This window comes from Natator depressus, chromosome 2 (assembly GCF_965152275.1).
Source record: "Natator depressus isolate rNatDep1 chromosome 2, rNatDep2.hap1, whole genome shotgun sequence".
NCBI lineage: Eukaryota > Metazoa > Chordata > Testudines > Cheloniidae > Natator > Natator depressus.
The window spans coordinates 33,359,400-33,383,332 of NC_134235.1; the positions used below are offsets into that span (position 1 = coordinate 33,359,400).

The following is a 23,933-nucleotide window of genomic DNA, read 5'->3' on the forward strand; positions in this document are numbered from 1 at the left end:
TTCAATCACAGAAACTCTTTATAGTTTGAGATGTGAGCAATACTAGGGGTCACCAAATGAAATGAATAGGCAGCAGGTTTAAAACAAACAAAAGGAAGTATTTCTTCACACAATGCGCAGTCAACCTGTGGAACTCTTTCCCAGAGGATGTTGTGAAAGTCAAGACTATAACAGGGTTCAAAAAAGAACTAGATAAATTCATGGAGGATAGGTCCATCAATTGCTATTAGCCAGGATGGTGTCCCCAACCTCTGTTTGAGAGAAGCTGGGAATGAGCGACAGGGGATGGATCACGTGATGATCACCTGTTCTGTTCATTCCCTCTGGGGCACCTGGCACTGGCCACTGTCGGTAGACAGGATACTGGGCTAGATGGACCTTTGGTCTGACTCAGTAGGGCCATTCTTATGTTCTTATGCATAATACGCCTGGCTTTCTTAAACATATGAGGACACTTCAGAAGTTCTGTAACAAAGTAATGTGGTGCCAATAATAGACAATTTCTAGGTAAACTCGTACATACTGGCAGGCAGGAGTAGTACACTTGTACTTCAACTGCAACCACCCCTTCCCCCCCCATCACACCCCCCCCCAAAAGCAAAAACCACAAAAAACACATCTCCCATCCCCCAGGCTTCCACTATTTGAGCTAAAGAATATGGAGTCTCCTGGTGTGCAAAAATCTCCAACATGTGTTGAACTACTGGCAGCTGGCTCCAGCCACCTCTGACGGGCAGTTGGCCCCTTGGTGGGCATAGACAGATAATGTAGATTAGAGCAACCATTTTCTAGGTGTCAACAACTTGGACATTTTTCTAAATCTTAACATAGAGGCAATTACTGTCATGTACCAGATACGGACTGGTTACATAGCTTCCAACCCAGACAGATACATGTGTACCTTTAAGACTCTTTAATGCAACGCCAGCTATGGCTGTTTTCACCTCAAGTAAGGTATCTTACACACAATCAAATTCCATTACTATTACTTTTCCAAATGTTCTCTTTTCTTCAGAGAGTCACTTGAGTACCCCTCCTCCAGTCTAACCAGTGACAAATGAGCCTGGGCTAGGGGAGGAGAGCATTATAGGGCAGAAACAAAGACACTATTCACCCCAGGCCAAAAAACACAGGGTTTGGGAAGCTCATACCTGCCACCACCCCTGCATTCTTTGCTGCTACTTATCCCACACAAGCAGATAGGTGATACAACATTTCTTTACATTATTACTCCTGTTGTGCATATAGTAACACAGAAGGGGAACATGAAGCCTTATTAAATAAGCTTCAGAGCATGAAATAATATTTGTAAGTCTGGGAATGAGAGCTTTACTTTTAAAGGGACCTGTTTTTCCACATCCATATTAGTTTTCTAGATAAAAATATAATATTATGCTCATACTCTCTAACGCTGCAGAAGCAGTGTTAAACTATGCAGTCAACTATTGTGCCATGGATTATGCTCTCACATGGACATTAATTCTATAGCAAGGGACACACAATAAATGTAGAAAACTTATTTCTGTTATCATGCTAATATTATCTCGGTCAGAGATTAAACATTATGCAAAAGCCAAGAACCTCCCATTGATTTGATTACAAATAGAAACACTATCAAGGTAGTGGTCTTTAGATGGCTTTGGGTCACTTGACTGAGTAACTATAACAACTATAGGATGTTACACCATGTGCTGCAAGAATGACCTGAAGCTGAGAGGCTTTATTACCTTTGCTGCTGATTATTTTGTGCAGTAGCCAGTAACCTAATTTCCTCTACAGTATATGACTCAAGCTTTACTTCAGTGATCAGATCCTGTTTCACAAAGTTGTTAGAAAGTCTCGAGTGATATGCCAGCAGCACACCATATTTATTTGGAAAGAAGTCACTGGGCTTCACATAGGACCAATTTTAGCCTTGCAAAGAGTACAAATTACTCTTGTGAGGAGTTAGTTCCAATATTGCAACATTATTTAAGCTGGATTGTTTCCTGAACACTCCAGTTTAGGTTTTTAACAAGAATTGTGCACTGTCGTACTGAAAGGAAATACATCATTACTCTGTTAGTGTGAAATGCAACCCAATGTGGAGGGCCCAAGTAAGGTTGCATGCTTTAAACTTGTTCTGCCATGGTTTCCACACTGGTCTCATAGCTGGTAAATGGCAATGTTGATGGTCAGCCAGGTATGGCCATGGGACCCCATGGATTCAATGACCTTAGTGCTCTATACAAGTGGCACCATGAAGAATAGCATCTTCTAGAAATTATGGGTTAGACTGATCTCAGTTACACTGGTGTAAATTCAGAGAAAATTCATTGATGTCCCTGAAGTTTCTCTGGATTTACACCTGTTAGCTCAGAACTGGCCATATTTTGTAGATTGTACAAATTGTTGTTATTCACACAACCAAATATATGTTTCTATTTGCAATGGCATCCAAAATTTATGAAGGTCCATGTTCTTCTGAATGCAGTACAGAAGTGAGCTGGCTTCCCTAAGACTAAGACAAGAAAGAGGGGAAGAGACACCGAGGAGTGTTAGTCTAAGTTAGAAATGGCATTTCTAAGCATTGACATTTTGAGATGGAGGACTGGGTAGCAGAGAATTTGTCTGTGGGATGTAGAACTGCACCAGTCACTCCCTTCTCTACTGGCACTGCAAACATTTTTAATCTGAAAGACCAATTATATAAATTCGGTGCATCCGAAAGCCTCTATGCACCACTAATACCCACTAACCCTGGTAGGTATTATATATTATTTATTATTACTTAAGTCCTAAATGTATGGCGTAAGTGGGTCTTAGGTGCCATATAAGAGAATATTTGGGCCTTCTGCACTGGGTGGAATTTCTCACAAATGTCAATAATTTGTTACAGGGTTTCTAGTTATTAATGTAAATTAGTGAGGTATTTGTATTGCCATTTACCAAGACATTTTGTTTCTGTGATTAGGAGAATCTGACATTTATCTATAATATTGCACATCATTGTAAAACTGAAGCATGAACTAGAAGCAGGGAAATGTTGTAATACACTGTAGTAGATAAGCTGCTAAGCATTGCTTTGTAATGTATCTGATGGTACAGTTGACATGATGAAAGCAAAGGGGATTATTTGAGATAAGATAATGGCAAAATGCTAACTATTCACTTTAACCCATGGGCAGTGACAGAATTTCAATTCTTCCACAAAAAGAACAAGGAGTACTTGTGGCACCTTAGAGACTAACAAATTTATTTGAGCATAAGCTTTCGTGAGCTACAGCTCACTTCATCGGATGCATTCAGTGGAAAATACAGCGGGGAGATTTATATACATAGAGAACATGAAACAATGGGTGTTACCATACACACTGTAACAAGAGAGTGATCACTTAAGGTGAGCTATTACCAGCAGGAGAGTTGGGGGGAGGGGCGGAACCTTTTTAAGTTTTTTTGTTGAAAAATTGCCACTTTTAGGTCTGTAATCGAGTGACCAAAGAGATTGAAGTGTTCTCCAACTGGTTTTTGAATGTTATAATTCTTGACGTCTGATTTGTGTCCATTTATTCTTTAACATAGAGACTGTCCAGTTTGACCAATGTACATGGCAGAGGGGCATTGCTGGCACATATCCCATTGGTAGATGTGCAGGTGAACGAGCCTCTGAAAGTGTGGCTGATGTGATTAGGCCCTATGATGGTGTCCCCTGAATAGATATGTGGACACAGTTGGCAACAGGCTTTGTTGCAAGGATAGGTTCCTGGGTTAGTGGTTCTGTTGTGTGATGTGTGGTTGCTGGTGAGTATTTGCTTTAGGTTGGGGGGCTGTCTGTAAGCAAGAACTGGCCTGACTCCCAAGATCTGTGAGAGTGATGGGTCGTCCTTCAGGATAGGTTGTAGATCCTTGATGATATGTTGAAGAGGTTTTAGTTGGGGGCTGAAGGTGATGGCTAGTGGCGTTCTGTTATTTTCTTTGTTGGGCCTGTCCTTTTTTTTTTTTTTTTTGAAGCCATCAACTTCAAAAACAGGCTCCAACAAGAGACTGCTGAATTGGAATTAATTTGCAAACTGGATACAATTAACTTAGGCTTGAATAGAGATTGGGAGTGGATGGGTCATTACACAAAGTAAAACTATTTCCCCATGTTTACTCACCCTCCTCCCCCGTTCCTCAGACACTCTTGTCAACTGCTGGAAATGGCCCACCTTGATTATCACTACAAAAGGTTTCCCCTCCCCCCTGCTCTCCTGCTTAATAGCTCACCTTAAGTGATCACTCTCTTGTTACAGTGTGTATGATAACACCCATTGTTTCATGTTCTATATGTATATAAATCTCCCCACTGTATTTTCCACTGAATGCATCCGATGAAGTGAGCTGTAGCTCACGAAAGCTTATGCTCAAATAAATTTGTTAGTCTCTAAGGTGCCACAAGTACTCTTTTTCTTTTTACTAACCTACTGTAACTCTCCACCTTTCTTCCTTTATAATTGCTTCAATTACTCATTTGAAGCCCTTAACCCAGCAGATCACTGACACATGTCTTTAACTTTAAGCGTGGGAGTAGTCACAAAGACTTTGCCAGGACTACTGATGTGCTTAAAGTTAAGCACATGCTTCAGTGCTTTGCTGGATAGGAGCCTACGTGCCTGATTGAAGCCCACTGAAGTCAGTGCAGACTCCCGTTAACTTCAAAGGGCTTATTATCAAGCTGTAAGAGAGACGTTGCCAAAGTATTTGTAAACCTTTTAAAACAACATCCTGAATTTTTTTAAATCTCTGCTAGTATTTATTGTGCTAACAATTATCAAAATATGCTCAGATGGTATCAGTATGGATATAAGTGTCATGTGCATAAATGGTTACGGGATCAGGGTCTAAATGATCCACAAAGGCTCTGACAATGAGGGATCTGACCACACCTTGCAACTTGGATCATACGTGCAATTATTTTGTTTGAATGTGAAGAAAAAAAATTAAATTTTGCATCCAACCAATAAGTCTTAAAATAGCCTAATTTTTATAGAAATGATGCTTCAGGTTAGTCCTGTTTGCTAAGAAAACAAAGATTTGACATCTTCTAAAATACCCGAATCTTGCATACTAGCTAGTATACTATAATTTCTTCAAGTCTAATGATTATGGGCATAATCCAGGGATCGGCAACCTTTGGCATGTGGCCCATCAGAGAATTCCGCTGGTGGGCCGGGACGGTTTGTTTACCTGCAGTGTCCGCACGTTCGGCCGATCGCAGCTCCCACTGGCCGCGGTTCGCCTTTCCAGGCCAGTGGGGGCTGCGGGAAGCGGCGGTGCAGGCCGAGGGATGTGCTGGCCGCTGCTTCCTGCAGCCCCCATTGGCCGGGAACAGTGAACCGTGGCCAGTGGGAGCTGTGATCGGCAGAACCTGCGGATGCTGCAGATAACCAAACCATCCCGGCCTGATAGCTGATTTCCCTGACGAGCTGCGTGCCAAAGATTGCCGATCCCTCGCCTAATCCACAAAGCTATTGAAGTTAATGCAAAGATGCCCATCAACTTCCATTAGCTTTGGATCAGGCCATATGAAAGATACACTCATCGAATCATGGAGCAGAAATGATACGACTTATGTGACCAATCACAACTATGCAAGGCTGCTCGAATTCTGAGTATCAACTACCAAATACAGCTAAATGTCCATAATTTTTTTTTAAAATAGGGGAAAATAGCAGGCGAAACTGAAAAATTACCCCATTTGTGGAAACTGAGAAGTCAGTGACCAGATGACAATCAGAATAAAAACGAGGCTGAGTTCTTTGAGTCAATTATTTGCTGTGAATTATTCAATCAGCTTTAAAAGAAGCTGAATCTTCCTGGGCAAGGCAAGTATGTTCTGAAACTTTATATGTTACTTCCCATGGAAATATGAGCTTATGTCACAGAAATCAAAATATTAACAAGGAACCAATAATACCTCCCTGCCTCCATTATTCAGTGACTTGTAGCATCTATTCAAATATGACGTGCATTTGTGGCAGATTGCTTCAAGCAATGAATTCCATTTACATTTTAATTAAGACTCAATATTTATTAACAAACAAGAATGTAGTGAAAAGGGAAGTTATCTAAAAACCTTATTCATTTTGCATTACCTTTATCAATTCTTCCTGAATACCTTGTGTTGTGATGGGCTCCTGTTTATTTAATTTTCTCTCGATGTACTGGAAAAATGCATAAAGAAGTGACTTTCCAATTATGCAAATATGTCTCCAGTATTAGCCGAATTGTTTAGAGTTACATATGTCCTCTTTTATTAATATTATAACTTTTCCCATTAACTTGATCATATTCCTAGAATCTCTTTACATAAGTCATTTCAGCTGGATCATTGTTGATGAAACAAGTCACCATCATTTAAAATGATGCTTGCAGATTATTTTGCACTCTAAATATCTAAAAATCTTAAATCTAGTCATCACAATTAATAACTAACACATGAATCTGTATGCCTATGGGAATTCTGTAAATAAAATACAACTGATTTACCTTCTCATCCACACTAAAATCAGGAGTAATTCTAGTGACCTCAATGGGACAAAGCCACTGTCCCTTTGTGCTATAATAGCCCAAACATGACTCCAGCAGCTCCAGGGATTAGAGGACCCCAAAAAACAATGCATACAGATTTCCTCCCTCCACCTTCAGGCTTGGTTGTCTACCTTGGTTGGCTCTGCTATACCTGAGGATTGAGTTACACCATTTTATACTAGTGTAACGGAGAGGAGAATTAGGCCCTATGTTTACAAGGTAAGTCGATCAATCCTACAATCAACTGTTCATTGAAGTCAATGGGGTTACTCATGATAGTAGGCACTACATTTGGGAATGTTATGGTAGGATGGCATTGTATGGCTGTGACGCATGACCAGAAAGGATTAAGCATCCTGCAGGATAAATGACTCAAATTCAACCCTTAAAAACATATGGGTAGATAATGTTTGTGTTTTTGTATATTTACATATATATTAATAGAGATCAGCAATGTAATCAAACAGTCCCTGTCTATGCTGTATTCTGTTAATTCAGAGATCAGAAGAACATCTTAACATTTAAACGAACCATAAACATAGGATGTCGCTGTATTCATCTCTCTTTGAAATGTATAGCAAATCATCTGCGAATGGTGGAAAAACAGGCATCTGTGTGAATAATTACTGGTGATGCTTAGGAAATGAGTGTCTATTGTTCGTCTAGGGACTCCGATCTGTCAAAGGCCTGAAACTGTATAAAAAATGGCTTGGGTCCTGATCCTGTCATCTCAGATCTGCTTGAGGTTTCATGGAAGGAAAGCCTAAGCCATAAGAACCAAGATCCCAGTTCTGACTGGACCACCCTGAAGATAAACATTGGACTATAACCCATGAACTATTACAGAAAGAACTCTTTGCAACTACAAAGCTCACCATCTCCGCTATGTATCTGAAGCTCAAGAATTGAACTCATATCTGTATGTATTCTGATCTTTTAACCAATTCTTTCTCTCTTTTCTTTTTAAATAAATTTTAGTTTAGTAAATAAGAATTGGCTGTAAGTGTGTATTTGGGTAAGATCTGGAAAAGTCATTAACCTGGGAAGTAATGTCTCCAATCCTTTAGAACTGGTAAACTTTTTAAATATGAGGAATATGATTTTCATTAACCCTCATCATAATTGACTTGGGTGTCTGGGCAGAGGCCTGAGGGTGGGTTACTTTAAGGGAACTGTGTTGTTGACTTCTGAGTAACCAGTGAGGTATAAAAGACGCTGTTTTGTGCTGACTTGGTGAATCTAAGTATTGGAATATCCACCAGTTTTGGGGATTGTCTGCCCCATTCTTTGCAGTTCACCCTGAGTCATGTGACCCTCCCCAGCAATATGTTTCTGGTGCCCAGGGCAGCCAGCAGAGAGGTAAATCACTGTGGGGCAGGACTGGGGAAGACCCGGTGGGTGGCTCCTACCTTGCGCCAGGCTCAGCTGCTAGTCCCAGCTGGGCTGGGTGGGACGGGACTTCCTCTTCCCCTGCACGGCACCAGGGACCGTGTGAGACCCACCCCCAGATTTCTCTCCCAGCTGCAGGAAGCTCTAAAAACTTCCCCCTTCCCGCTTTCTCCACCCATCACTCCTCAGCTGCAGTGGGAGGGATCCATGTACAGGGAACTGCTCCCCCATCCGCCCAACCACCATTCAGCCAGACCCTCCTCATAGCCAGACCCTCCCACTGAGCCTCGCCCCCCTACTCTCAGAACCCCCCCATGAGCCTCACTCCCCCAACACCTGGACCACCCGACGAGCCACCCACACCCAGATCTCCACCCCACCGAGCCCCACTCCCTGAGCATCTGGACCCCCCATTGAGTCCCGCACACCCAGACTCCCCGCTGAGCTCTATCCCTGCCCCCCATCCCTCCCTGCTGAGCCCTAACTACCTTCACCTGGACCCCCCCTGCAGAGTCCCATTCTCTCTTATATGGCACTTTTCATCAGGAGATCTCAAAGCATTTTATGAAGTAGATCAGTATCATATTCCTCATCTTACTGCTGGTGAAATTGAGAAACAGAGATGTGAAGTGATTTGCCTCTGACTACCCAGCCAGCCTGTGGCAGAACCAGAACACAAGTCTTATGAGTCCCAGTACAGTACAGGAAAAAAAAGGAATAATTATGTTTATATATACAATATTTGAAATTATTTCTGTCTATATAGTAACAAATAACTAGTCAACAACTCTCCTGAAATTCTGTAATTGTTCTTGAATTACAGAAATGTTCTTTAACAAAATGACGCAGTTGGTGACAAATTTTTATAGGAACGTGGAGTAGAAGCAAGAACTAGAAGTAGACTGGCTGCAACAAAATGGTTTTATTCATAGATTTATAAGGTCAGAAGGGACCATTATGATCATATAATCTGATCTCCTGCATAACACAGGCCATGCAGTTTCACCAGGTGGTTCCTGAATGATGCCCATGAAGTCTGGATGCAGTAGAGCCTATCTTTTAGAAAGACATCCAATCAATCATGATTTAAAGACTTCAAGTGATGGAGAATCCACTGCAACCCTAGTTGTTCCAAAGGTTAATTACCCTGACTTGAAAATTTGCACCTTATTTCTAATCTGAATTTGTCTAGTTTCAGTTTACATCCATTGAATCCTGTTAGGCCTTTGTCTACTATATTAAAGAGCCCTCTACTAACAGAAACTTTCTTCCTTTGTAGGTACTTATAGCCTAATTCAGCAGACTCCCATAGGAGAATAATGAAAAATTAAACTTATTTGAAATCACAGCAAAAAGAACCCTTTGCAGTAATATGTTTCTCTGCTGCTTCTATCTTGCTGTTACAGAGATAGCAGCTTTTTGCTCTGTGGCAATGAAAGAAACCAAACGCACCTTTGTAAAAGGAATGAGAAAAAGCCTTCTTCAACTGGTGCTGGAGAGAACATCTACCATCTCCATGTGCCAAACTTGGAAATCAGTGCAGGACATATTCCCATCATGAAAGATGACTCCTCAAAGCATTCTTGCCAGGGGGAAACTCTGCAACATTAGCCCTCCTATTCCACTCCTCTCCCTATATCCCATTGCAAACTCTTCCTCTTCTTTCCTTCTCACAATATCTACCTTAATCTTTGTATGCATTCCTTCTGGAGGGAGGCTACTATCATTCATAACCCTTAAACAAAAAGATCACATGTAAAAAAATAGCCAAATTGTTTTTAACTCTTGCTTGCAGTATATTTTTATGTTTTCTGTACTCAGCAAAAACCTTGTAAACAAGATGTTAGGTTAATTTTTTGAATTGGTCATGTTTTTCTCTTCTGTTTGATAGGCTTAGAAATCTGTGTATTTTCTATTTAAAAGACTAATCAAAATGGTTTTACACATGCCAGCCACAAGGTAGGTACATACTGTAATGTTTTTGATGCTGTACAGTGTCAAACTGTAGAGGCTATTACATCACACGGATCACCACAGGACCAAATTCAGCCCTCGAGGAAGCAGGCGCAACACCAGTGAGATCAACAAGAGCTGTGCCTGCTTACATCAAAACTGAATTTGGCCTATACAATTTCATTGCATCTTACTAGCTTCAAAGCTACTAGGACGATGTGTAACTTTTTCATCAGCTAATTCCTATATGATGTCCTGGTGGCTTCTGGTGCATGAAGAGATATTAACTTTAACACTCATTTTTGAATGTCTTGGCCAGTGTATAATCAATCTCATATGTTTCATTCAGTCAGAAATAACTTGTTCTCACAGATACCGTATATAGTGTACTCTTTAGAAAAGAAAAGAAAAGAAAAGAAAAGAAAAGAAATATTAGGCTTTCAGAAGTGTGCATTTCAAAATTACTGCATACAGGACCCATTTTCTACCTCGGGCTTTCTTTGTCTGGAGCAGGATTCTCTGTGACTAGGTTTCAGAAAATTCTTGCCTATCAGGAGCTTGGCAATAATATAAGCAAACAAATGAACCACCAATCTCAGTATTTTTTAAATGAAAAGGGTCAAAAACATTATTTAAGATGTTGGTAGATCACAAAAGCTTTTAATTACATACTCAAGCAGTCACATATGTTCATACGCCATAAGAAAACACATTGCTAATGCAGCCTTGACACCTTAAAACAACTCACACAGCAAATCATTCTTGCTTACATTTTTCTTGGCATCAAGAAAAGATGTGCATTTTATCTTATGCAAATTAAAAATGATAAGAGACAATCTCTCAGGCATACCAACTAGAACTGGACTCATGGTGTGCTGCAGTTGCTAGATAGTTTGTCATTTGGCCAATTAGTATCTAAATGTACAAAAAGGCATCGTTCTGAAGTGCTGAATATTTTATGTCTATAAAGTCTTTATATATGCAGATGTGCATACTAACGCACCAAAATCAACAATGACTGTGAAATGTTACAGTAATTCTATGCTGAAATCCAACTTTCTCATGCCCTAGCACAAAAAACAAGGCTCAGCAACAATCCTCTGCATTTCTACAGGATCCTAGAAAGGGAGATAGAAAGACAAGCTAAATATCTGATAAATAAAATGGTATTATCCCAAAGTGCCATCAGGTTTTTGTTTTATTTCTGGGTCAGCTCAAAGCAGTTCCTTATGGATCTCGACAATATGATGGTATCGCAGGGTATGCACACCCCATCCCTCTTTCGGGGCAGGGCTGTGATACCACCACTGTTACCGTGTCACCGACTGCCTTTAGGATGAAAGCGTCCAGAGTCACTTCCAGCAGCCCTTGCATTCAGGGCAGTGCGGCATAGTGGCCAGAGTCAGTTACAGCAGCCCTTATGTTCAGGGCCGCGTGACCCAGTGGCCCGAGTTAATGCTGGCAGCAATGTCACAGGCCCTAGGCGTGGGGCAGTGAGGTCCAATGGCCAGTGTCAATACAACAGCCTTTGGGTACAGGGCAGTGCGACCCACTGACCAGAGTCAATATCGCAGCCCCCTAGATGAGGGGCAATGAGGCCCAATGGCCGGTATCCGGGGAGGCGGCCACCAGGGGGTGGCGGCAAGGCCTGGGCCCACCCGACTCCACTGGGCCTTGACCCAGGGCCCTGACAGTGGCGGAATGGTCAGCAGGGACTCCTGCCAAAACACGCTGACCTCTCTCAGGAGGAAGGTACCACTCGCGCACCCTCCCTGGGTCATTTCCTACCACATTTTCAGGCGTTGTAGGCCTTTGAGTGTTGGAGTTCCTGGGCTCCTCAGCATGGGTAATTCCCTGCGGCGCCATCGGCTGCAACCCTGCAGTCTGGCTCTCAGGGTCTCCTGTTCCCGCAGGCAAAGGCTGTGATGACTCTTCAGCTAGAGCCTTTGCCCAAGGTCCTTCCCCTCCAGCGCTCAGCCCAGAATGAGCTGGGCTGCTCCCTTTTATACTGAGGCAGTAGTTGAAGCATGCCCAGCACGGTCTGAGGGGTGGGACTTCTGCCACACACAGTGTGGGGTTAACCCCATCTTGTCCAGTGTGGGGTATGTACACCCCATCACAGATGGGAAACCATGAAGTATGACAAAGCAAGAAACAAAGATCCAGCATCTCAGGGCAGGTTGCTTTGCAGCTTGGGGTGAATGAAGATGGCTGTAAGCTATCGTTGTGCTCCTGAATTCTGGTTTGGTGCTGAGGAGCAGTGTAATGCATCCCCAGGCTATGCTGAGCTGCACGCAACAGCCCACAAGCAGTCATTCTGGAAACTGGAGGAAGGTCAGAGTGCAATGACACTTGGCCAGTCATCCCTTTCTTTTGCCACATCCCACAACATTGGGGGCTGTATGTGTTCACAAATTCTATCTTGTAAGGAATAAGATACGTTGGCATTATCTGAATGAATACGTCAGCCTGAGAGACACAGCATAAACCACACTCCAAACTGCTGCAATAACTCCCACTTCCTGCAGCTGTTTGAGGTACAATCCTTTTCAAAACTTGTATTTTTAGCCTTGTACATTTGTGTGTGGATGACACACCACTTTTGTTTCAAAACAGGCAAATAGACAAGAGACATTTTGCTAATTTTGCATGCACTATTGTTAATCTGATAGCACAGCCACCACAACTCCCATTTCAAAAACAGAAATGATTACCCAGATAGAAGAAATAGCTTTCTCTTGTGCTCCTAATAAGTCTTCTATGAACAGTGCAGACAAGAATTTTGAAATAATCAATCTGTTAAAATGGGACATATAATGAACAAGTAAAAAGGCCTCCAAATATCCTATGTTTAAAGATACCACCAATTTTTCACACCAGTTTATTTACGGTCTCTAACTGTACCAGTTATCAAGGCATCTGGGTGCCGCACATTTGATTTCAAAATAAATCAAATATGAGTTACCAAAATGGGTGGCTCTGTATGATCATATTTTCCTTTGGGTGGTTAATAAATTAACTGCTTTTATATTTAGCTGAGCCTTACACCGTACCTGGAAGATTGCGAAATTTAGGCTCTTATGACATGTCAGGGAAAGCAATTTCCATTAATGAGAGCCCTTGGTTGAGAACAGCCCTCTGCCAGTCCTGAACAATTCACTTCCAGGAGCTGACAGCACCAGTGCGCCATTGGCTTGGCCTATCTTTATTTTATAGATCAGAGACATGTCTACAATGAAAGCTGAGTGTGTGATTCCCATTTCAAGGAGATATTCTTGCACGAGGTCTCACTGAGCTAGTGCTCAAAAAATAGAACGTAGCCACAGGACAGGCTAGCCACCCTGAGTACATGGCCATCAGAATCCGGTCAATCACTCTGTGATTGTGTAAATCACTAGACAGGAGAGTGACATTAACTAGTGTGAAATGCTAATCTCCAACAGAAGCTGTTATGTCCAGACCAACAGAAAAGGTCCATTGACTCTAGTTGAACTATTGTGAGATGTTAATGAGAACAAAAGGCAGTTGTTCTGCCCACCCCTCTATGAAGATGCGTCATGCAAGTGGATTCCTCCTGTCAGCTGAGTTTGCATCTCAGCTCGGAGGAAGGGGATAAAAACCCCTAACAAGAAGGAACTGGATCTCTGTGGTGCTTGAACTCTGGGAGGCAAGGTCTGCTAGCCATAAGCTAGAGACCCGAGCTGCTTAGCCTGGATTAGCCCCAAAGGACATATAGAGATTGCTTATTATAGAAGCTTCTATGACCTTTTGAAACATAAGACTGTAACTCATTTATGTGTATATGTTTACCTGATTTAACCTTGTAAATAATTATCTTGTTTCCTTTTCTATAAAATGAATCTTTAGATAGTTTATTATAGAATTGGCTATAAGCACTGTCTTTGGTGAGAGCTCTAAGGTGCAATTGACCTGGGGTAAGTAATCGGTCCTTTCGGACTGGTGGTAACCTGAATATTGCTGTGATTCTTGGTGTAAGGGACCATCTATCTCAAAGGTATGCTCACTTTGGGTGGCAAATTAGATCAGCATACCCAAGGGGACTGTCTGTGACTACATGTTAAGGCTGTTCTAGTGCCTGAAGAGTTTACACTTGATAATTGGTTGGTGAAATTTAAGAATAGGATTCACAACCAAACTGGGATTTGTACCCTGGCTCTTAACAGGCTGACCTGAGGCTGGCACTCATGTTCTTGAGTCACTGCAGGTGGCATTATGCTAACATTTAAAGGAAAATAAATAAATAAATAAATAACAGTATCACTTATTTCCTTGGAAGAGAGTCCCCTCATTTTCTATAGGAGGCAAGAAATCAATATTGCTGTGCATGTTTTAGCAACAACCACCATACATGGTTGGTGAAAATATTCTTTGGAAGTGGAAGAGGGCTTGAGCAAGGGCACAGCCATGGGTGGGCTCTGGCCCACCAGTTTACATCCACCCAAATCTGAGCACCAGGCCCAGTGCTTAAAGTGAGGAAGGTTGCAGTCCCCAGATTTTTTTTTTTTAAGGTTGAGCTGGGTCACTGAGAGGTGCAGTCTTTTAATAAAGCTGCTGCTGCCTCATGCTACTGCACTCAGCTCTGCCTCCCAATCAACACAGGTCTGCAACTCCACCCCATGTCACACGCAGTTCCAGTTACTGCCTCCCCATTGGCTGTTTATTTAGGAGCTGAGAACCAAACATCCAATGGAGAGGCAGTAACTGGAGCTGGGTGTGAGGGTGGGTGGAGTCGGAGCCTGTATTGATGAGGCACAGAGAGGAACCCAGGACTGGGAACAGAACTGGCTAGCAATACCACTCATTGCCCCAACCACCTCTCCTTCACACACATGACCTGATTCTGGTTACTGCCTTTCCATTGGCTCCCAACTCTCCCAGCCAATCTGAATTGTGCCCAGAACCCTCTCACCCTCCTGCCATGGGCAGGCTGGGGTGCACCTCTGCCCACGGGGAGGCAGTAACCAGAACTGGGTGTGGGTGGCATAATGGTGGAGCCCCTTCCCTGCTGGCATGATGTCCACTCCAGGCCAAATTTGAGAGCCATTGTGACCTGGCACACTAGGTCCTGCTGCTCCCATGTTGCAGGGAGCCTGGAACTGTGAGAAGGATCCCATGAGCCAGGTCAGAAATCCATACAGTTAAAAAAATACCAACAAAAATCAAAACTAAGATGTTCTGAAAGAGGACATGTTCAGATGAAAGGATATGAATGAATGCCATTCCCTCATCTGATACAAAACATTTCAATTCCCAGCTGATTTCTACATACATTGAATATAAAGCATAGCTCTAATGGATCTCAGCAATCTGGGACAAAAGAAGGGAAGTGTCTTCTCCTGCCAGTGGTTCTAACTTTTACATTCTAAAACAAATGGAGAAAAACAAAGCTATGTAAACGGAGGTGGGCTCACCTTAACTAATTCTGTGATCTGAATCGCTAATAAAAATCCCCATGAAAAGTGAAGCAGTACCGAGAATTTTCTACAGCTACTGTTGCTATGGAAACCACTTTCCTTATTACCCATGTGTTGCACACATCTCTTTCACTTTACTTATCACTCACATAGGTAATGAAGTGCCTGGAAAACAGAGTGTCCTCCCCCCCTCCCTTCCCCTTCCCCAAAATTCTCTGAAACTGCACTCAAAAGAAAACAGTTTGAATGGCACTATACAACACAGCTAGTAATACGTGAGAATAATAAACAGTTAGTGTGCATGTTAGATAAGTTAATTCACAGACAAAATGTGTGAAAACTTAAAGAACAAAAGACTTTGTCAATCTTCTAAAAGTGGAATAGCACATATCTTCAACCTCCAAATGATGAGGAGAATCTTTCGGAGGCACCCTTGGAGAGAATAGTTCTGCCACACAAATCCTCAGCAATAAACATAGCAACTTATTTTTATTTTATCTTTATATCCAAATCCTTTTAAGAATATCCAGAAATAAAGAATCTACAATAGGGAGAACTTACTGAGGTGCCAGCAAAGAACCTGCAACAGGGAGAACTTCATGAAACGCTGGCTAACATTTGAAATTTACATATTTTCCAGAAAGCACCCAAGATCGCTTCTCATTCATTAGTGGTTGATAGCAACCAGGGGACATGGATTTCACTAGGTTCTGAATTTGATTTCCTATGCCACTAGACGTGTAGCAACAGGAATGTTTTTCAGTATTGAAACACTGATATGTTGGGTCCTGTGGTCCTTTAAAGTTTGACTGGGAAATAGTAAAAGGTCCCACACTTATAACCTAAGGATCTCACACAGCGGCACTTAGACATTGCTGATCTTGTTCATGGATGACAAAGGTTAGCATGAGAATTCTGAATAACATGTAAGTATAAAAAGCACACAGCACTAATATGCTATATCTTAATTGGGGATCGGTCCTGCTTTGAGCAGGGGGTTGGACTAGATGACTTCCTGAGGTCCCTTCCAACCCTGATATTCTATGATTCTATGAATGTGGTTGCCCTAGCTTTAGTTTTGATAGCATTCCGGTACCTCCAGGCATAGGATTACAGCATGTATTGATTTCCTTACAATAAGGAAATGACAAATTTAACTTATCTGCTCTGTTTAAAAACCAAAACTAATTTTCAAAGGAGACAATCCTATAGGAAAGTAAACAGAAGCAATACTTGGACTGATTCAGCTATAACTGACATGGATTTCATCATCTATTTCAGATATTTATATATCAGTATAACTCCCTCCTATTTCAATGGAGTTATTCCAGATTTACAAGAGTATAAAGTGTAATCAAAATTAGTTCCACTGTCAGTAAAAGCAGATCAAATCTGTGAGTGAATGCTCAGTATGTTCCCAATTATATTTAGCTCACCCTTGATTAATAATGACATGAGCTGGCCCATACAAATTACCCACTTTTTATAAAATGTTATCTCAGTGTGGTCCACAAGATCTTTTCTGTTAAAGTGTTTTCTTCATTATTAATGATAATGGTGATAATAAATCAAGATGTTACTTACATTTATGGTCCCATTAGATTCTCTGAAAGATGCATTTCATTATTCCAGCACAGATGTTCTGAATGAACCTGCTAAAATTCAAATGACTGCCTGGTGAAATGTTATTTTTGTCATAATTTGTATTTACCACATGAAATTTCCTTTGGGCAGGCTACAGGAAATAGTTTCTTGCAATGATGTAGTTCTGCTGTGGTGGCTAATTGTGTGCTACATTTTGAAACATAATTCATTTAATCTGTGTTTATTTATAGCTAGTTGGCCCAATTACTCCATTACTCTCCTATATTGCTTTTACACTGGTGTAACTCCATTGTTTTCAATGGATAGTAAAGCCATACTCTGGATTTGCACCCATGTAAATAGTGATAGTGATCAGGCTCATCTTAAAGGAAATTAATTCAAAATATTTATTTTAACATAACAAAACAACAACAACAACAATATTTTTTTCCATTTACTTGAGAGGAACAGGGGCTGGAAAAGAAACATGTTTTTCTTTCCTTTTTTGGCAAATGGGATATAAAGTAAATTTGAAAAATGAGCCACCAGAGCTTTATGATTATAGGAGCTTAGCCTCCTGCGTTTCCTGAAATTGCTTTTTGGAGAAGATTAAGAAAGAAAGGACAGAGCATTGGAAATAAAGTGTGTGTGTTTGTGTGTGTGTGTGCTTGTCTGTATTAGAAAAGGTGTACTGGCAAACCCTCCTAGTGGAGATGCAGTTTATACTGGCAAAACAGGGCTTTACACTAGTTCTCTGGTCAAAATAAGCTATATTGGCAAAACACTTTTTTGCCAGTATAACTGCATTCATACTATGGCTTTCGCTAGTATAAAAATGCAACAACAACAACAAAATAACCAACACCCATAAGTGACATTACTAGAACAGCAAAAGTTTCTAGGATAAACCATGCCTCAGTTTACGTTGCCAGATTCCTAAATCATACATTTGTATTTTATTTATCATTTTATTCTGTAATTTCTATTTCATCAGTGTCAATACTGCCCTCTTTTTATGTTAATAACAGGTAGCAACAGCCATCACAATAGAAGAAAACAAAGCCTTTTACACCACAAAAAAAAAAAACTAACAAATATAGCAAACATGCTGTTACACAACTCTAACACACAGCACCACTGTACATGTCACGTTACTCTCCATGGCCTAGAGGAGGAACCTAAACTTAGGCACTGTTTTTCAAAAGTGATGAGCCCCCAGCTCCTGCCTTTGACCTCAAGTAGAGCTGTTCACTGCTAAGCACTTTTGCAAGTCAGGCCCCTTAGTTTGGTGCTTAAATATGGAATTAGAAGCCTAATTTAAGTTCCTACTTTTTGAGAATCTTGGCTGATGTTTCTAGAACTCTCCAAAGACCTGACGCAGCTTTGTTTCTTTATGCAGTTCCCACGCAGCTTCTTCACACAATCTGACCACTGAAGGCGCAAGAGCCATTTTTGTCTACAGAGTCTGCCACACAGAACAGCTCACCCCACCTCACTGAAGCTTCATCTTGTTTGTCATCTCATCTGAAAACATTGCTTTTCTCCCTTGCCCTTCTTTTCTCTCTCTCCCTCTGCTATTTTTCCTCTAGACTGTGTATTCATTAAGCCTGGAAAGCATTATGAAATACAGTTTGTAGGAAAGATGAAATACAAAATAAATCTGTCTTGCGTTGTACTGAAAGTGATGAAGCCTTTAAAGTGGCATCAGTGCCGATGAAATAGTGAATTCTAAAAATTCTTCAAATTAAAGGGATGTGTTCTCCACAACTCATAGGCTTAACTTTTTCAGTTCTGCTCAGCACACATCAGGGGAGAGACTATATACCCCTTATTATCAAGATTTTTTAAAGTTCAGATTTAGAAACACAACCGGTTAGACAACTCATGTTTGTACACAGTATCTGGGAGCACAACATGCACAGTTGCAGTGACTTCCCATGCAAAGCAGGTGTATGCAAAAGTACACACATATAAGCAGTTGTGCATGTGAAGTAGCATTAGGTTTATAGTGACATTAAATTAGGAAGATAATGCAAATACCAAAGAGGACAGGGAAATAAAACAAGTTACCAACAGCTGAGAACTTAACAACATGGGCAGGAAATAAAAACTTGACATTCATGATGGAAGAAATGGAAGTTAAAACATCCAAGGAAAATGTTCCTCGGTATGGGAGGAACAAACTGCCCTAACAGCAGAAAAGAACTCTTTTTCCCCAACATTCATGCAAATCTGATTGAACAAATGGCACAAATGGAAAAGGCCCACAAGCACAGGCAAATGTTTGAGAGCACTATTTCAGCACTATATGACAGCACTTTCCCCTCAACGGCCCCATTTCTCTCACTCTTCTTGTCTTTTGTTTCGGTTAGTAAAGAGTTGTCAGGATGTGCTGAGAGTCTTCAGACCCTGTTCAGATATTATAGCTGTCATACTTCATCCCAAGCTCAGGCAAATCTGTCAGTTTTCCTTTTGCACTCTAGCAAAATGTGAAGTGATTAGATAGAGATCTATTACTGATGACTGGGAGGCCCATTTTAAATTAGTAAGATTTGTGCTTTGTCTGAATATTGAGGGTGATGTTAGTTAAGTTTAGATTATGTGGAATGTTCAGAACAGCCACTGTGTAACCCGGACATAACACAGTGTGGCTCCCTTGTAGGCGATGACTCTTGTACAGTGGTTTATGAATCTGCTACTGCCTCTGATCTAACGGACTTGTTGCTTTAGCTTGAGCAGTAGAGGTTTATGATCCTTAGGTGTTCATGTAGTCCTACTGCTTATTCCTCACTTGTAATCATGAGCCCATATCACAATTAATTCCCTTGGGAAGGACTGTAATGTGACAGCTGAAGTAAGCAGTTAATAATTGATACTCTACTATGACACAGATTCTGTGTTTGTTAATAAAAAAAAGAGCCAAGAATAACACAAAACAAATGGTTACATGAGACACCGAGAAACTTTTAAAATGAATGTTTTTAAAAGTTTTTCACAAGATGTTAGTGTCTCTTTACATAAGTGGTTTTTCATAAAACAATACTAACAAGAGATGTTACCAAATGCTTTGCATTTTGATGGTATTGTTAGTGTTACTCTCTGCCATCTGTCACACTCTCTTAAGGAATTGAAGGGTCAGAGTAAGGCATTTTTGTACCTCCTTTGGCAAACAATTATGTTTTCCCTGTATATTGCCTTCGGAACTGGATGGTGTTTCATAACAGTGAGTTACTGTGCTCCCTCTGTTGGCTTTGTGACTACGGAACACAACCAAAACATGTCTCCAATCCTACAGTCATCCTTATGCAGTGGCTTTCAGGAGTTTGGCCTACACTAGAAACTGAAGGATTTGGCCCTATGTTCTATATAAACAGTGATCATTTTGTTTCCTTTTAAAAAAAAATTTAGCATCAAAGTGATCTTTTTAGTTAGAATACAGAGCAATTCCCAGAGCAATCATTTTAACAAGTTTAAATTTGGGACCTAAAATATATAACAATGTCAACTTTAATTCTTACTCTGGTTCACCCAGCATGAACTTGTTTGAGTAACCTGTTAATCATCAGATAAATATTGACATTTAACCATTGGTTTAAGATTAACATAGTGCAATAAAAAAAACAACAGAAAGAAGTAAATCTGGCTGAGAGAATCAGAGAACACTCAGACACTGTTGTAATGCAATTTCTTAATCTATTTATCATGGTAATAATTAGCCCGTGTTGCTCCATCTCAGGCACTGATTGCTGCTGGCAGAGAACGCTGTGCAAACAAGGTCAAAACAAGGTAAAATTTCTGTGTAAATCTGTTGCTGACCCAATTAAATTAATGTGCTAGTTTTTAGTTACTTTATATCCACCTGTAAACAAAACATAACTGATATTTGAGAGTGTCTGTACTGCAATTAGACACCCACAGCTGGCCCATGCCAGCTGACTCAGGCTCTGGCTAAGAGGCTGTTTAATTGCAGTGTACATGTTTGGGCTCAGGCTGTAGCCTGAGCTCTCGGACCCTGTGAGTTGGGAGGGTCCCAGAGCTCCGGCTGTAGGCAAAGCTGGAACATCCACGCCACAATTAAACAGCCCCTTAGTCCAAGCCCCGTGAGCCTTAGTCAGCTGGCATGGGCCAGCCACATGTGTCTAGTGCAGTGTAGACATACCCTGATATTTTTCTATCTATGACACTCTGTCCACTCCTGCTGGGACATTAAATTCATCTTCAGGAAGTCACAAACAACTGTCAGAATTAACTCCAATTATAGTGATCTAGAAAATCTTTCTAGACAAATACGTCAAAACAAAAAAAGCCCCCAAATAATAACAGACATTCTGAATGAACAGGAACTTATAGGCCAGACTCAAAGTAAACTGAAGTTGATGGGAGTTGGGTCCACAATGCAGCTTTGAGTTTTAGCTTCTGCAGCTCACAATTACTCATAAAACTTGCATGCTATTAGACAGCTTGCTTAATTCTAATCCTTCGCTGATTTATGTGAAGGGTTTTCCAGAACAGAGTGATTTTCTGGTAAAACACCGTTAACCCTTTTTACTGAAATGGACTACCTTGGCTGTATGTGGATTTACCTTGTTTCTTTTTCATTTCTAGTAAAGTAATTTTGGTTAGCTCTTGCAGAGTTACAGAAAGCTACAGTAATGGGCATGTGTTTAAGATGGAAGAAAGAATTTAGGCTTACTTAAGATTTTGTTTAAGATGCTGGACAAGTACCAATAAAAATATATATGATTTATAGCTCTCTTTTCTTCTTTCAGATTTGCACTGCTCCTAGTTTCCACTAAGCAGTGAAAAAATCCTTCCTTGGACTTCCCTGCTTTGGAAAGCCTTCTCTTCTCTATTTTTATAAGTAGATCTAAGTCTGTGAAACGCAGGCTCTTATCTTTACCTCAACAATTCTTCAAGTCTAGAGGCCATATACCTTCCGACTTTTCTTAGTTACTGCCTAGTTTCTTCAAATATGAGTAGCATGTAAGTTTTCAGAGAAAATTAACTATACAGAAAGTTTGGAATGGTATTATCATGCCATTTTTGAGCTAGGAGGAAACCAAGGAAGATTAGACAAAAGTAAAAAATTCAAATTAGGGTAATTGTTTGTGATGATTTATAACTAAGGCTAAGATTTTGTCATGGTTATTTTTAGTAAAAGTCATGGACAGCTCATGGGCAATAAACAAAACTTCATGGAAGCTGTGACTTGTCTGTGACTTTTGCTGCTGCGGCTCCATGGTTTTTCCCTGCCACCGTGGTGGCTGGGAGCTGTGGGGTTCCCCCTCTGCCCAGGGTAGCTGGAAGCTGCAGGAGGGGTGGGAGGGGCTGCAAAGAGAAAACAAGACACCCCCACCCACTTGCCCAAGGCTGTTGTCCATCCCTGGAACCCTGAGGAGGGCCCCCTCAGGATTCTGTCAACTGTCACTGGAACCTTGCAAGGGGGTCCCCTGTCGCTGGAACCCTGCCAGGGCCCCGCTGGCTGCCAGCTCAAGTCCTGCAGTCCCAGGAGCTGAAGCAGAGAATGTCATGGAGGCTAGCTGCAACCTTAAGTATGGAGAAGTGGTAGCGTCTCCATAATAAAAGTTGCCCTTTAAGCTGCTCCAGATGTACTGTGCTACTTTCGATCACCTGCAGTCTCATCATGTAACCTTATTTCAATGCATTATTCAGTACCTCCATATGTACTACAAATTCAGCAGGATGTTCTTTCAGATTTCCATGGCTGTGTGTCTGCTGGATGAAATTAACATTTCTCTTCAGAATTCGAGCAAATATATTAAGTATAAGAAAACCTCACTCACTCCCACCCAGTAGAACCTCCCTAACGGATGGGAGACCTACTGCAAATTAGTGACATTTTTTTGCTATAACTAGTGTTGACATCTCATTCCCTGCTGGCCAGTCAGGCAAGACCATGTCACTCACTCACTCTAGCCTTGGCAAACAACTACTTACATTTCTGTTACTACTACTGAGAGGAAACTGTGCCAGATAGTAGTGCTCTGCTCTGCTGGAGTCATGGGGGGGCGGGGTGTGTGAAATGGAACAAACCACCAGTTTCAGAAGAGGCTGCTGGATTCAAGCAGTGAAGGGAGGACTGCACTAGATTAGATTTCTGAGCTATTGTCTTCACTGGCTGCACTGTCCTTCAGCCACACTGCTGTGAGTGAGATGCCATCCCCACTGTCAGCTCTGTCCCTGGCTGCTCCTGTGTGACTGTGTTGCGGCTCTTCTGGCTGTTTTGGCAAGTATCAGCATTTCATCAGAATGTTTATGCACTGAGTTTCTCAGAACTCTCCCTCCTGGGATCCAATCCTGTTCCCATTAAAGTCATTGACAAGACGCCTGTTGGTTTATTATTTATTTATTTGCATTATATTATCATCTAAGAGCCCTGATCAGGAATCAGTACCCCACTGTGCTAGGCCCTGTGTGCTCTACAACATAACTGAAGCAAAATATAGGACATTAACTGTATGTGCCACTGTGGCTTGTTGCTTATGTAAGAGCTCATAGGTGGAAGTCAGAAATCACAATATCTGCTGAAGTTTCTTTAAATTCTGTACATGTAAGAGGGCTTTACATTAAAGCAACCATTTTTATTAACTATAATAATAGAATCAAAGGACTGGAAGGGACCGCAAGGTATCATCTAGTCCAGTCCCCTGCATTCATGGCAGGACTAAGTATTATCTAGACCATTCCTGACAGGTGTTTGTCTAACTTGCTTTTAAAAATCTCCAATGATGGAGATTCCACAACCTCCCTAGGCAATTTATTCCGGTGCGGAAATACAGCAGTTCCGTGCCTTGCTCTCTACTCTCCAGCCCACAGAAGTCTCTGTGTAAACTCCGTGCAGTTAAGGCTCTACAGGTTGGGTGAAATCCCTCCCAGCCTTCTACACAAAGATGAATTTCTCTTGTTTGAGACAAGTGTGTGGTGAATTTGTCCGTGGAGAGGAGGCAGGGCAGTTGAGAGAGCCGAGCAGGAAAGCAGCCTATATCTAGTTCATGCTCCTTT

At 41.3% G+C, this 23,933-nt stretch overlaps 1 protein-coding gene across 2 annotated transcripts in view; it reads right to left on the reverse strand.

Moving 5' to 3' along the window:
* The window catches only part of OXR1 (oxidation resistance 1), a 447,309-nt gene that overhangs the window by 213,212 nt on the left and 210,164 nt on the right, over positions 1–23,933 (reverse strand). The window lies entirely within an intron of this gene.